General features: G+C 38.9%; 1 protein-coding gene across 1 annotated transcript in view; it reads right to left on the bottom strand.

Moving 5' to 3' along the window:
- LOC115502520 (zinc finger protein 345) overlaps window positions 1-14495 on the bottom strand; it is a 99139-nt gene that overhangs the window by 62947 nt on the left and 21697 nt on the right. The window lies entirely within an intron of this gene.

The raw sequence follows: 14495 nt of genomic DNA, 5'->3' as shown, positions 1-14495 counted from the left end.
TTTTTCTTTTTAAATTATTATTATTATTACTTCTTCTCTTTTCCCTGCATTACCTTTCTACTCTCCTTCCCCCCCCACCCCCACCTTAGAATGAGCCTTATAGTTTCTGATTTGATTTTTGGTCAATACTTATATATTTTTCCTTTTTTTTTTTTTTTTTTTAATTTCTGTTCTGGTTGTTTAATCCGGCATTTTTACTCTATCCTTTTTTTACCTTTTCTGTATCTCCTTTATTTTCCTCTCTGTCTTTCTGGATTAAGCCCAATAGTTTCTTTGATTCTCTCTGCCTGGTCTTTTTTCCCTCCCCTATCATTTTTCTCTTTGTTTAGGATAAGGTTTCTTCCCCCCCCCCAACTCCTCCTCTTTTCCAGGGTTACCTCAATGAACAAATCAAAGCACACCTGGTGGACAGTCCAATCCACCACTATGAGTAGTTAGATAAAGCAGCCAAGACACAATAATAGAGTGCATGTAACACACTCCAAAAACACCTCCTAAAGTGCCAGGCCCTGAACAGTGTATGACACCCCCCCCTTTTTTTTTTAAAGATTTAAAAAAATTTTTTTTTAACATTATTTTTGAGACAGAGAGAGAGCATGAACAGGGGAGGGTCAGAGAAAGAAGGAGACACAGAATCAGAAGCAGGCTGCAGGCTCTGAGCTGTCAGCACAGAGCCCAACACAGGGCTCGAACCCACGGACCGCGAGATCATGACCTGAGCCGAAGTCGGACGCTTAACCGACTGAGCCACCCAGGCGCTCCACTCCTTTTTAATATAGTAGTACTTGCAGGTGCAGGACACATGACAAGCTATTAGAAGATGTAAAGGACAGAAAACTAGCCAAAATGATGCAACAGAAGAATTATCCTCGAAGGGAATCCCAGGAAGAAATGACAGCCAGAGAATTGCTCAGAACAGATATAAACAATATATCTGATCAGGAATTTAGAATAATAGTCATAAGACAAATAGCTGGGCTTGAAAAATAGCATAGAAGACAGCAGAGAATCTGCAGAGATCAAGGACCTAAGAAATAGTCACAGTGAACTAAGAAATGCTGTAAATGAGCTGCAAAATAAGCTAGATGCAATAACATCAAAGATAGGTGAAATAGAAGATAAAGTATGGAAAATGATGAAGCTGAGAAAAGTAGAGAAAGGAAGTTACTAGATGATGAGGGAACAATTAGAGACCTAAGTGATTCAATGAAATAATATCCATATCATAGGAGTTCCAGAAGGGGGAAGAGAGAAAGGGGAAGAAGATTTATTTGAACAAATTATAGCGAGATGTTCCCTAATCTGGGGTAGGAAACAGGCATCCAAGTCCAGGAGGCACAGAGAACTCCCAGATCAACAAAAAAATAGGTCAACACCATGACATATCATAGTGAAACTGGCAAAATACAAAGATAAAGAGAAAATTCTGAAAAATTCTGAAATTTGCTAGGGACAAATGGCCCTTAACATACAAGAGTAGACACATAAGAGTAGTAGCAGATCTGTCCACTGAAATTTGTCAGGGCAGAAGGGAGTGGCAAGAAATAGTCAATGTGCTGAATAGGGAAAATATGCAGCCAAGAATTCTATGTCCAGCAAGGCTGTCATTTAGAGTAGAAGAAGAGATAAATGTTTTTCCCAGACAAAAACTAAAGGAGTTCATAAACCAGCCCTGCAGGAGATCTTAAGGGGGTCTATGTGACTGGAAAGCAGAAAAGACTACAAAGGACCGGAGACATCACCACAAGCGTGAAACCTACAGATAACACAATGACACTAAATGCTTATCTTTTAATAATCTGAATGTAAATGGACTAAATGCCCCAATCAAAAGACATGGGGTATCAGAATGAATAAAAAGCCAAGATCCATCTATATGCTGCCTACAAGAGACTCATTTTAGACCTGAGGACACCAGCAGATTGAAAGTGAAGGGATAGAGAACCATCTATCATGCTATGGTATGTAAAAAAGAAAGCCAGAGTAGCCATACTTCTATCAGACAAACTAGATTTTAACCAAAGACTGTAACAAAAGATGAAGAAGGTCATTATAATTGAGGGGTCTATCCATCAAGAAGCGCTAACAATTATAAATGTTTATGCCCCAACTTGGAAGCACCCAAATATATGTATCAGTTAATCACGAACATAAATAAATGTATAGATAACAATACTGTGAGTGTAGGGGACTTTAATACTCCACTTACACCAATGGACAGATCATCTAGGCAGAAAATCAGTAAAGAAACAATAGCTTTGAATGACACATTGGACCAGATGGGCTTAACAGATATATTCAGATCTTTTCATCCAAAAGCAGCAGAATGCACATTCTTCTCGAGTGCACATGGGACATTCTCAAAATGGGTCACAAAACAGACCTCAACAAATATAAAAGGATTGAAATCATGCCATGCACCTATTTTCAGATCACAACGCTATGAAACTTGAAATCAACCACAAAAATAAATTTGGAAAGCCTCTAAATACATGGAGGTTAAAGAATATCCTAAGGAATGAATGGGTCAACCAGGAAATTAAGGAAGAACTTTAAAAGTATATGGAAGCAAATGAAAATGAAAACATAACAGTCCAAACCTTTTGGGATGTAGCAAAGGCAGTCCTAAGGTGAAAATACAGTGTGATCCAGGCTTATCTCAAGAAACAAGAAAAATCCCAAATACAGAATCTAACCTTACAGCTAAAGCAATTAGAAACAGAGCAGGAAAGAAGCCTCAAAACCAGCAGAAGAAAAGAAATAAAGATTAGAGCAGAAATAATATAAAATAATAATTTAAAAAAGAACAGAACAGTTCAGTGAGTCTAAGATCTGGTTTTTTGAAAGGATAAACAAAATTGGTAAACCCTTAGCCAGACTTCTCAAAAAGAAAAGAGAGAACCCAAAGAGATACAATCACAAATGAAAGAGATCACAACACCACAGAAATACAAACAATTATTATAGAAAACTATGAAAAATTATATGCCAACAAACTGGATAATCTGGAAGAAATGGACAAATTCCTAGATACCCATCCACTACCAAAACTCAAATGGGAAGAAATAGAAAACTTGAACAGACCCATAAGCAGTGAAGAAACTGAAGCAGTTATTTTAAAATCTCCCAACAAATAAGAGTCTTGGACCAGATGGCTTCCCAAGGGAATTTTATCAGACATTTAAATCAGAAAGAGTTAATTCCTATTCTTCTCAAGCTGTTCCAAAAATAGAATAGTAGGAAGGCTTCGGGACTCATTCTATGAAGCCAGCATCACCTTGATTCCCAAACCAGACAAAGACCCCACTAAAAAGGAAAATTACAGGCCAGTATCTCTGATGAACATGGATGTGAGCAATCTCAACAAGACACTAGCAAATTGAATTCAACAGTATATTAAAAGAATTATTCAGGGGCGCCTGGGTGGCTCAGTCGGTTGAGCATCCGACTTCAGCTCAGGTCACGATCTCGCGGTCCGTGAGTTCGAGCCCTGCGTCGGGCTCTGGGCTGATGGCTCAGAGCCTGGAGCCTGCTGCAGATTCTGTGTCTCCCTCTCTCTCTGCCCCTCCCCCGTTCATGCTCTGTCTCTCTCTGTCTCAAAAATAAATAAACATTAAAAAAAAATTTTTTTTTAAAAGAATTATTCACCATGATCAAGTGGGATTCATTCCTGGGTTGCAGGGCTGGTTCAATATCTGCAAATCAATCAACGTGATACATCACATTAATGGAAGAAAAGATAAGAACCATATGATCTTGTCAATAGATGTGGAAAAAGATTTTGACAAAATACAACATCTTTTCTTAATAAAAACCCTCAATAAAGTCGGAATAGAAGGAACATACCTTAACATCATAAAAGCCATATATGAAAGGCCCATAGCTAATATCACCCTCAATCAGGAAAAACTTTCCCCTTGAGATCAGGAACATGACAGGGATGTCCACTCTCACCAGTGTTGTTTAACATAGTGTTGGAAGTCCTAGCCTCAGCAATCAGACAACAAAACAAAATAAAAGGCATCCAAATCGACAAAGAAGTCAAACTTTCACTTTGATACTCTACATGGAAAACCTGAAAGACTCCCCCCCCCAAAAACCTGCTAGAGCTGATACATGAATTCAGCTCTGAGCCTGGAGCCTGCTTTGGATTTTGTGTGTCTCTCTCTCTGCGCCTCCCCCACTCACACACTGTTGCTCTCTCAAAAATAAATACACATTAAAAATTAAAAATATATATATTACAAAGAAAGAATTGAAATCATACTGTGTTCTTTGATTGCAAAGGAATTAAACTAGAAATTGTTTAGCAGAAAGATAACATGAAACTAAACGATACACTTTAACTCTTGGGTCAAAGAGGAAACCTCAAGGGATGTTTTTTAAAAAGGTTACACTGAATGAAAATGAAAATAGAACATAGGAAAACTTGTAGAATACAATTAAATCTGAATTTACAGAAAAATTTATAGTACTAAATGCTCATCAAAAATGGGGTAAAGTTCTCAAAAAAAAATACCGCTCAAATTCCTTCCATAAGAAACTAGAAAAAGAGCAAAACAATGCAAAGTGAACAGAAGGAAGGAAATAAATATAAAGAGCTTAAAATCAATGAAATTGTAAACAGAAAAACAATACAGAAAAATAAACCAAAATCTCATCTTTTGAAAAGATCAATGAAACTGATAAACTTCTAGCAAGATTGTCATCAGAAATGTAAGAGAATATTAGTAAAAATCCAGCAAACAATGATAGGATAATAAGGGAGCATTATAAGAAATTCTACTCACAGAAACTCAACAACTTAGAAGAAATGGACCATTTCTTATAAACCATGAACTAACTAATGCATCCAAGATTAAATAAATAATATGAATAGTAAAGTACAACTACTTAAGTTAAATTCATAGTTTGTTTCTAATTTTGAAATAGCTTTATTGAGATATAATTTACATTCCACATACTTTACCCTTCTAAAATGTATTATGTAATAATTTTTGGTAGGTTACATTACCAACTTTTTACAAGTTGTAAAATATATACAATATAAGATTGCCATTTTCGCCATTTTTAAATGTACAATTCAGCCACATTAGTTATATCACATTGTTGTGCAACTATCACTGCTATCTATTTCTAACCTTTTCGTCACCTCAAACAGAAACTGTAACCATTAGGCAATAACTCCTAATAACTTCTAATCTACTTTCTATGAAAATCTATTAATTTGCCTATTCTTGATATTTCATATAAGTGGAAACATACAATACTTGTTCTTTTGTGTCTGACTTATTTTACTTAATGTAATGTTTTCAACACTAATCCATGTTGTAGCATGTGCAAGAATTTCATTTCTTTTTGTGCCTGAATATTATTCCATTGTGCATATATACCACATTTTGTTTATTCTGTTGATGGATACTTGAGTTGTTTCTACATTTTGGCTATTATGTATAATGCTGCAATAAACATTTGTGTACAAGTATCTATTCAAGTCATTGCTTTCAATTCCTTTAATACCTGAGTGGAATTGTTGGGTCATATGGAAATTCTATATTTAGCTTTTGAGGAACCACCAAGTTATTTTTATAGGAACCGCACAATTTCTAGCAATATCTGAGCGTCCCAATTGTTCCATATCCTCATCAACAGTTGTTATTTTTTAATTTTTAAAATAGGGATCCTAGGGGGCCCCTAAAAGCCTCCAACTTCAGCTCAGGTCGTGAGATTGAGTTTTGAGTTCATGAGTTCGAGCCCTGCATTGAGCTCTCTGCTGTCAGCACAGAGCCTGCTTTGGATTCTCTGTCTCCCATTCTTTCTGCCCTTTCCCCCCACCCCCTCAAACATAAATAAAAACATTTAAAAATAAATTTAAAATAGGCATCCTAGTAGGTGTTTAGTGTATTTTTCATTTCAGTTATTGTACTTTTAAGTTCCACAACTTCTTTCAGCTTTTTCAGCATATTTAGGACAGTTGATTTTGTTTCTTCATTCAAATGGTGATGGACATTTGGGATGTTGGCTCAGGTGCATATATCCTTATGATTGTTATGTCTTCTTGATGGAGTATCCCTTTTTGATGATAAAGTGTACCTCTTTGTCTCTGGTAATTTTGTCTTAATGCTTGTTTGGTCTGATAGTATAGCCACTCCATTTCTGTTATGATTGCAGTTTGCATGGTGTATCTTTTTCTGTCCTTTTGTTTTGAAATTTGATATTTGAATCTAAAACGTATATCCAGTATATAGTTGAATCATATTTTTAAATTCTCTGCCAATCTCCACCTTTGCCTGGGGACCTGTATATACTCTTTCTCACCTCCAGGAAGAAGTAGGCAGCCTCTTATTTTTGCTCACTCAGTCTATGCTGAGCTGGGAATGGGGGGTTGTGGCATCTATCAGTTGAAACCATTGGTTCTGTTTTCCCAAAGGTGGATAGACTGTGCCAGACCTCTCAGAGCTGTAAGACTAAGTCAAATGCCAAGTCGTTGGATGGCCCTAGCAACACTGGAGTGTTGGACACACAGATCAACTCTTTTCTTCCCCATGGGAAAGCTGAGGGCTGAGGGCTTGCTTTGTGTTGAATAGAGGTAAGGATTAATGGTATCTACCTGCCCAACCCACCATCTCTGTTATCTACCCAGTGGCTAGATTTTACTGGACCTGTCAGAACTCCACAACTGGCAAGACCTAAGTCAGTGTTCTGGGAGCTCCCAGGAAATTTAAGGTACAGAATGTGTAAAATATCCCCTTCCCCACCCCACCCCACCCCCAGGTGAAGCTGGTAACCAGGAGTCTCTCACTGATCATATGATGTTGTACCATGTGCCTGGACTCTGGCAGAAGGGTGTCCCATATCTCCCTGTGGCTTTTGATGAGTCTGGTTTTGCATTCTCCCTAGGTGCAGAGGCTTTCACTCAGTTTTTGGATTTCTCACAAAGGGAATTTTTCCATGAATTGCTGTATCAGTGTGTTTGTTAGAGGAGAGAGGGCCTAGGACATCCAATTCTACCATCTTGCTGACATCTCATTTACACAGAACCTGCTTTAATTTGTCCACAGGTCATTGAGGCTCTTTTCTTTCAGTCTTTTTCTCTCTGTGCTTCATTTTTCCAAACATATTTTCAAGGTCACTGAATTGTTCCTTCCTCTATGTTTAATCTCCAATAAAATTTTCTTCTCAGATATTTTTCTTTTATAGAAGTTCCATTTGTATCCTCTATATCTGTCCTCATTATGTTGTGGATTTTAAAAAATTCTTAAGCAGAGGCACCTGGGTGGCTTGGTCAGTTAAGCATTTGACTTTGGCTCAGGTCATGTTCTCGTGGTTCATGGGTTTGAGCCCTGCATTGGGCTCTGTGCTGACAGCTCAGAGCCTGGAGCCTGCTTCAGATTCTGTGTCTCCCTCTCTCTACCCCTCCCCCATTTGTGCTCTGTCTCTCTCTCAAAAATAAACATTAAAAAAATTAAAAATTCTTAAACATATTAAGCATAATAGCTTCTTTAGTAATTTTGTACTGATACCATTTCCCCTGCCATTTTATTTGGCCAACCAATTGATTTTTTCTGGTTTTGTGTCACGTGGTGGGGGGCTTCTTTATACAGATAATGAACATTATGGAATTTACATTGTTGAAGTGGCTATTGTTACATTTATTTTAGAGGATGAAGCTTTGCTCTGTAGGCAGCTGGGTTACTTGCTTGATTCTTTTAAAACTTTAAAACATTTTAGGACAAGTCTAAAGTGCTTTAGAGATAGTTGACCTCTGTTCCTTATGTGTGACTCTTCTGGGCTATCTACTAAATGGTATGGGTGATCATCAGGGTCAGAATTAGAAACATCTCTGCCCTGTGTCAGCTCTGGGCATTTTACAACTTGCAGCTCTCTGATTACACTTTGCTCAGACTTGTAGAATCACAACCTACACATGTACTACTTAATGTTAGGAAAGACTGAAGAGGACCCTTTCACACATTTCTGAAATTCTCTGCACAGCTTCCTTCTCTCTGGAACTGCTCTGCAACTTCCAGGAACATCAGTCTCTTTGATCTCAATCTTCTCAACATAGACCAGCATGCTCAGTTTGGGATAAACCTTTTTCATTATCTAGAATGTATCTCCAGGTAGGAAGTTGGTGTGATCATACTGCTCATTTAATTTGTATCTTTCTTGTTGAGGATCACAGTCGCTGTTTAAACCTGTTATTCCATCATGGCTGCTTTTGGCTTTATTTTTTGTTCCTGGTGATGGTATAGGGAATGAGCACTCTCATACTTTAATGATGAGAATGTAAACTGACTGTTTCAAAACAGCATAATCTATTAAAACAAATGTAAAATGTATACATATTTTGACTTAGCAGTCTAATCTGTAGGAATATATTCTGTAGAAATAAAAACACAAATATGCAAGAATAAGCATATAAAGACATTTATTGCCTGGTTTGCAGCAACAAAGAAATAACCTGAATATTCAATCTGGAGAAAATAGGGAGGATATATCATGGCATTGCTGTTACCATGTTTTTGTTTTGTTCTGTGGGCATTTTTAAAAAGACAAAAGCAAGTGTACAAGAGACACAGCAACCAAATGTAATGAGCAGATGTCTTTTAAATCCTGACTCAAATAACCCAACTATAATCACTAATATCTCAAAAATTACTAGATATTAATTAAGTCCTTATCTGTTCAAGATACATACTGAAATATGTAGGGGGGAGATGATAAAATATACTGGTTTGGGTACAATAGGGAAGATGGTGGCGTAGGAGGACGCTGGGCTCACCGCGTCCTGCTGATCACTTAGATTCCACCCACACTTGCCTAAATAACCCAGAAAACCGCCAGAAGACTAGCTTGGCTCTCTGGAGCCAAACGTAGACAAGAGGCCCACGAAGAGGGTAGGAAGGGCGGAGAGGCAGTGCATGCTACATGGACTGGCTGGAGGGAACCAGGGCAGAGGGGCAGCCTGCCGGCAAAGCAGAGCCCCCGAGTCTGGCTTGCAAAAGCAGAGGGGCCAGAGTATATTCTGACAGCAAGTGGGACTTAATATCTGGGAGGTTATAAGTTAACAGCTCTGCTCAGAGAGTGGGAGGGCTGGAGGACAACGCGAGGGAGAGTTGTTGAGCCCTGGATGACAGAGCACAACTTGGCAGGGAACAAAGGTGCTCACCAGCGCCATCTCCCTCACCCATCCCCCAGCCAAAATCCCAAAGGGAACCAGTTCCTGTCAGGGAACTTGCGTGCACCGTGCAAACACCCAATGCTGTGTTTCTACAGATCCATCCCTCTGGCGGTGGGTCTGACTCCCTCCCGGTGCCGAAGGGCCCCTCCTGAAGCAGATCACCGGAAGGATAAGCGAGCTGAGCCTGCTCCTCCCGCCCCTGTGTACCTTGCCGATCCACCCCAGCTAATATGCCAGATACCCAGCACCACAAGCCTGGCAGTGTGCAAGTAGCCCAGATGGGCCACGCCACCCCACAGTGAGTCCCGCCCCTAGGAGAGGGGAAGAGAAGATACACACCAGTCCGACTGTGGCCCCAGCAGTGGGCTGGGGGCAGACATCAGGTCTGACTGCGGCCCCACCCACCAACGCAAGTTATTCAAGACAGTACAGGGGAAGTGCCCTGCAGTTCCGCATCACTCCAGGGACTATCCAAAATGATGAAACGTAAGAATCCCCCTCAAAAGAATCTCCAGGAAATAGCGACAGCTAACGAACTGATCAAAAACGATTTAAACAATATAACAGAAAGTGAATTTAGAATAATAGTCATAAAATTAATCGCTGGGCTTGAAAACAGTATAGTGAACAGCAGAGAATCTATTGCTACAGAGATCAAGGGACTAAGGAACAGCCAGGAGGAGCTAAAAATGCTATTAATGAGCTGCAAATAAAATGGAGTTGACCACAGCTCGGATTGAAGAGGAAGAGGAGAGAATAGGTGAACTAGAAGATAAAATTATGGAAAAAGAAGAAGCTGAGAAAAAGATAAAAAAATCCAGGAGTATGAGGGGAAAATTAGAGAACTAAGTGATGCACTAAAGAGAAATAATCTATGCATAATTGGTATTCCAGAGGAGGAAGAGAGAGGGAAAGGTGCTGAAGGTGTATTTGGAGAAATAATAGCTGAGAACGTCCTTGATCTGGGGAAGGAAAAAGGCATTGAAATCCAAGAGGCACAGAGAACTCCCTTCAGACGTAACTTGAATCGATCATCTGCATGACATATCATAGTGAAACTGGCAAAATACAAGGATAAAGAGAAAATTCTGAAAGCAGCTAGGGATAAACATGCTCTAACATATAAAGGGAGACTGATAAGACTTGTGACCGATCTGTCTACTGAAACTTGGCAGGCCAGAAAGGAATGGCAGGAAATCTTCAGTGTGATGAACAGAAAAAATATGCAGCCGAGAATCCTTTATCCAGCAAGTCTGTCATTTAGAATAGGAGAGATAAAGGTCTTCCCAAACAAACAAAAACTGAAGGAATTTGTCACCACTAAACCAGCCCTACAAGAGATCATAAGGGGGACCCTGTGAGACAAAGTACCAGAGACATCGCTACAAGCATGAAACCTACAGACATCACAATGACTCTAAACCCATATCTTTCTATAATAACACTGAATGTAAATGGACTAAATGCGCCAATCAAAAGACATAGGGTATCAGAATGGATTAAAAAAAACAAGACCCATCTATTTGCTGTCTACAAGAGACTCATTTTAGACCCGAGGACACCTTTAGATTGAGAGTGAGGGGATGGAGAACTATTTATCATGCTACTGGAACTCAAAAGAAAGCTGGAGTAGCCATACTTATATCAGACAAACTAGACTTTAAATTAAAGGCTGTAACAAGAGATGAAGAAGGGCATTATATAATACTTACAGGGTCTATCCATCAAGAAGAACTAACAATTATAAATGTCTATGCGCTGAATACGGGAGCCCCCAAATATATAAAACAATTACTCACAAACATAAGCAACCTTATTGATAAGAATGTGGTAATTGCAGGGGACTTTAATAGCCCACTTACAACAATGGATAGATCATCTAGACACACAGTCAATAAAGAAACAAGGGCCCTGAATGATACATTGGATCAGATGGACTTAACAGATATATTTAGAACTCTACATCTCAAAGCAACAGAATATACTTTCTTCTCGAGTGCACATGGAACATTCTCCAAGATAGATCACAAACTGGGTCACAAAACAGCCCTTCATAAGTATACAAGAATTGAGATCATACTATGCATACTTTCAGACCACAATGCTATGAAGCTTGAAATCAACCACAGGAAAAAGTCTGGAAAACCTCCAAAAGCATGGAGGTTAAAGAATACCCTACTAAAGATCGAATGGGTCAACCAGGCAATTAGAGAAGAATTTAAAAAATATATGGAAACAAACGAAAATGAAAATACAACAATCCAAATGCTTTGGGACACAGCGAAGGCAGTCCTGAGAGGAAAATACATTGCAATCCAGGCCTATCTCAAGAAACAAGAAAAATCCCAAATACAAAATCTAACAGCACACCTAAAGGAAATAGAAGCAGAACAGCAAAGACACCCTAAACCCAGCAGAAGAAGAAAAATAATAAAGATCAGAGCAGAAATAAACAATATAGAATCTAAAAAAAACTGTAGAGCAGATCAATGAAACCAAGAGTTGGTTTTTTGAAAAAATAAACAAAATTGATAAACCTCTAGCCAGGCTTCTCAAAAAGAAAAGGGAGATGACCCAAATAGATAAAATCTTGAATGAAAATGGAATTATTACGACCAATCCCTCAGAAATGCAAGCAATTATCAGGGAATACTATGAAAAATTATATGCCAACAAACTGGACAACCTGGAAGAAATGGACAAATTTCTAAACACCCACACACTTCCAAAACTCAAACAGGAGGAAATAGAAAGCTTGAACAGACCCATAGCCAGTGAAGAAATTGAATCAGTTATCAAAAATCTCCCAACAAATAAGAGTCCAGGACCAGATGGCTTCCCAGGGGAGTTCTACCAGACGTTTAAAGCAGAAATAATACCTATCCTTCTCAAGCTATTCGAAAAAATAGAAAGGGAAGGAAAACTTCCAGACTCATTCTATGAAGCCAGTATTACTTTGATTCCTAAACCAGACAGAGACCCAGTAAAAAAAGAGAACTACAGGCCAATATCCCTGATGAATACGGATGCAAACATTCTCAATAAGATACTAGCAAATCGAATTCAACAGCATAGAAAAAGAATTACTCACCATGATCAAGTGGGATTCATTCCTGGGATGCAGGGCTGGTCCAACATTCGCAAATCAATCAATGTGATACATCACATTAATAAAAGAAAATATAAGAACCATATGATCCTGTCAATTGATGCAGAAAAAGCATTTGACAAAATTCAGCAAGCTTTCTTAATAAAAACCCTCGAGAAAGTCGGGACAGAAGGAACATACTTAAACATCATAAAAGCCATTTATGAAAAGCCCACAGCTAATATCATCCTCAATGGGGAAAATCTGAAAGCTTTTTCCCTGAGATCAGGAACACGACAGGGATGTCCACTCTCACCACTGTTGTTTAACATAGTGTTGGAAGTTCTAGCATCAGCAATCAGACAACAAAAGGAAATCAAAGGCATCAAAATTGGCAAAGATGAAGTCAAGCTTTCATTTTTTGCAGATGACATGATATTATACATGGAAAATCCGATAGACGCCACCAAAAGTCTGCTAGAACTGATACATGAATTCAGCAAAGTTGCAGGATACAAAATCAATGTACAGAAATCAGTTGCATTCTTATACACTAATAATGAAGCAACACAAAGACAAATAAAGAAACTGATCCCATTCACAATTGCACCAAGAAGCTAAAATACCTAGGAATAAATCTAACCAAAGATGTCAAAGATCTGTATGCTGAAAACTATAGAAAGCTTATGAAGGAAATTGAAGAAGATATAAAGAAATGGAAAAACATTCCGTGCTCATGGGTTGGAAGAATAAATATTGTCAAAATGTCAATACTACCCAAAGCTATCTACACATTCAATGCAATCCCAATCAAAATTGCACCAACATTCTTCTCGAAGCTAGAACAAGCAATCCTAAAATTCATATGGAACCACAAAAGGCCCCGAATCGCCAAAGTAATTTTGAAGAAGAAGACCAAAGCAGGAGGCATCACAATCCCAGACTTTAGCCTCTACTACAAAGCTGTCATCATCAAGACAGCATGGTATTGGCACAAAAACAGACACACAGACCAATGGAATAGAATAGAAACCCCAGAATTAGACCCACAAAAGTATGGCCAACCAATCTTTGACAAAGCAGGAAAGAATATCCAATGGAAAAAAGACAGTCTCTTTAACAAATGGTGCTGGGAGAACTGGACAGCAACATGCAGAAGGTTGGAACTAGACCACTTTCTCACACCATTCACAAAAATAAACTCAAAATGGATTAAAGGACCTGAATGTGAGGCAGGAAACCATCAAAACCCTCTAGGAGAAAACAGGAAAAGACCTCTCTGACCTCAGCCGTAGCAATTTCTTACTTGACACATCCCCAAAGGCAAGGGAATCAAAAGCAAAAATGAACTATTGGGACCTCATGAAGATAAAAAGCTTCTGCACAGCAAAGGAAACAACCAACAAAACTAAAAGGCAACCAACGGAATGGGAAAAGATACTTGCAAATGTCATATTGGACAAAGGGCTAGTATACAAAATCTATAAAGTGCTCACCAAACTCCACACCCGAAAAACAAATAACCCAGTGAAGAAATGGGCAGAAAACATGAAGAGACGCTTCTCTAAAGAAGACATCTGGATGGCCAACAGGCACATTAAAAGATGCTCAATGTCGCTCCTCATCAGGGAAATACAAATCAAAACCACACTCAGATATCACCTCATGCCAGTCGGAGTGGCCAAAATGAGCAAATCAGGAAACTATAGATGCAGGAGAGGATGTGGAGAAACAGGAACCCTCTTGCACTGTTGGTGGGAATGCAAACTGGTGCAGCCACTCTGGAAAACAGTGTGGAGGTTCCTCAAAACATTAAAAATAGACCTACCCTATGACCCAGCAGTAGCACTGCTAGGAATTTACCCAAGGGATACAGGAGTACTGATGCATAGGGGCACTTGTACCCCAATGTTTATAGCAGGACTCTCAACAATAGCCAAATGATGGAAAGAACCTAAATGTCCATCAACTGATGAATGGATAAAGAAATTGCGGCTTATATACACAATGGAGTACTACGTGGCAATGAGAAAGGATGAAATACGGCCCTTTGTAGCAACGTGGATGGAACTGGAGAGTGTCATGCTAAGTGAAATAAGCCATACAGAGAAAGACAGATACTATATGTTTTCACTCTTATGTGGATCCTGAGAAACTTAACAGAAACCCATGGGGAGGGAAGGAAAAAAAAAAGAGGTTAGAGTGGGAGAGAGCCAAAGCATA

Source organism: Lynx canadensis, chromosome E2, assembly GCF_007474595.2.
Source record: "Lynx canadensis isolate LIC74 chromosome E2, mLynCan4.pri.v2, whole genome shotgun sequence".
In the NCBI taxonomy this organism is placed as follows: domain Eukaryota; kingdom Metazoa; phylum Chordata; class Mammalia; order Carnivora; family Felidae; genus Lynx; species Lynx canadensis.
Note: the sequence above shows the minus strand (reverse complement) of the source record. Positions and strands in the feature narration are given on the sequence as shown.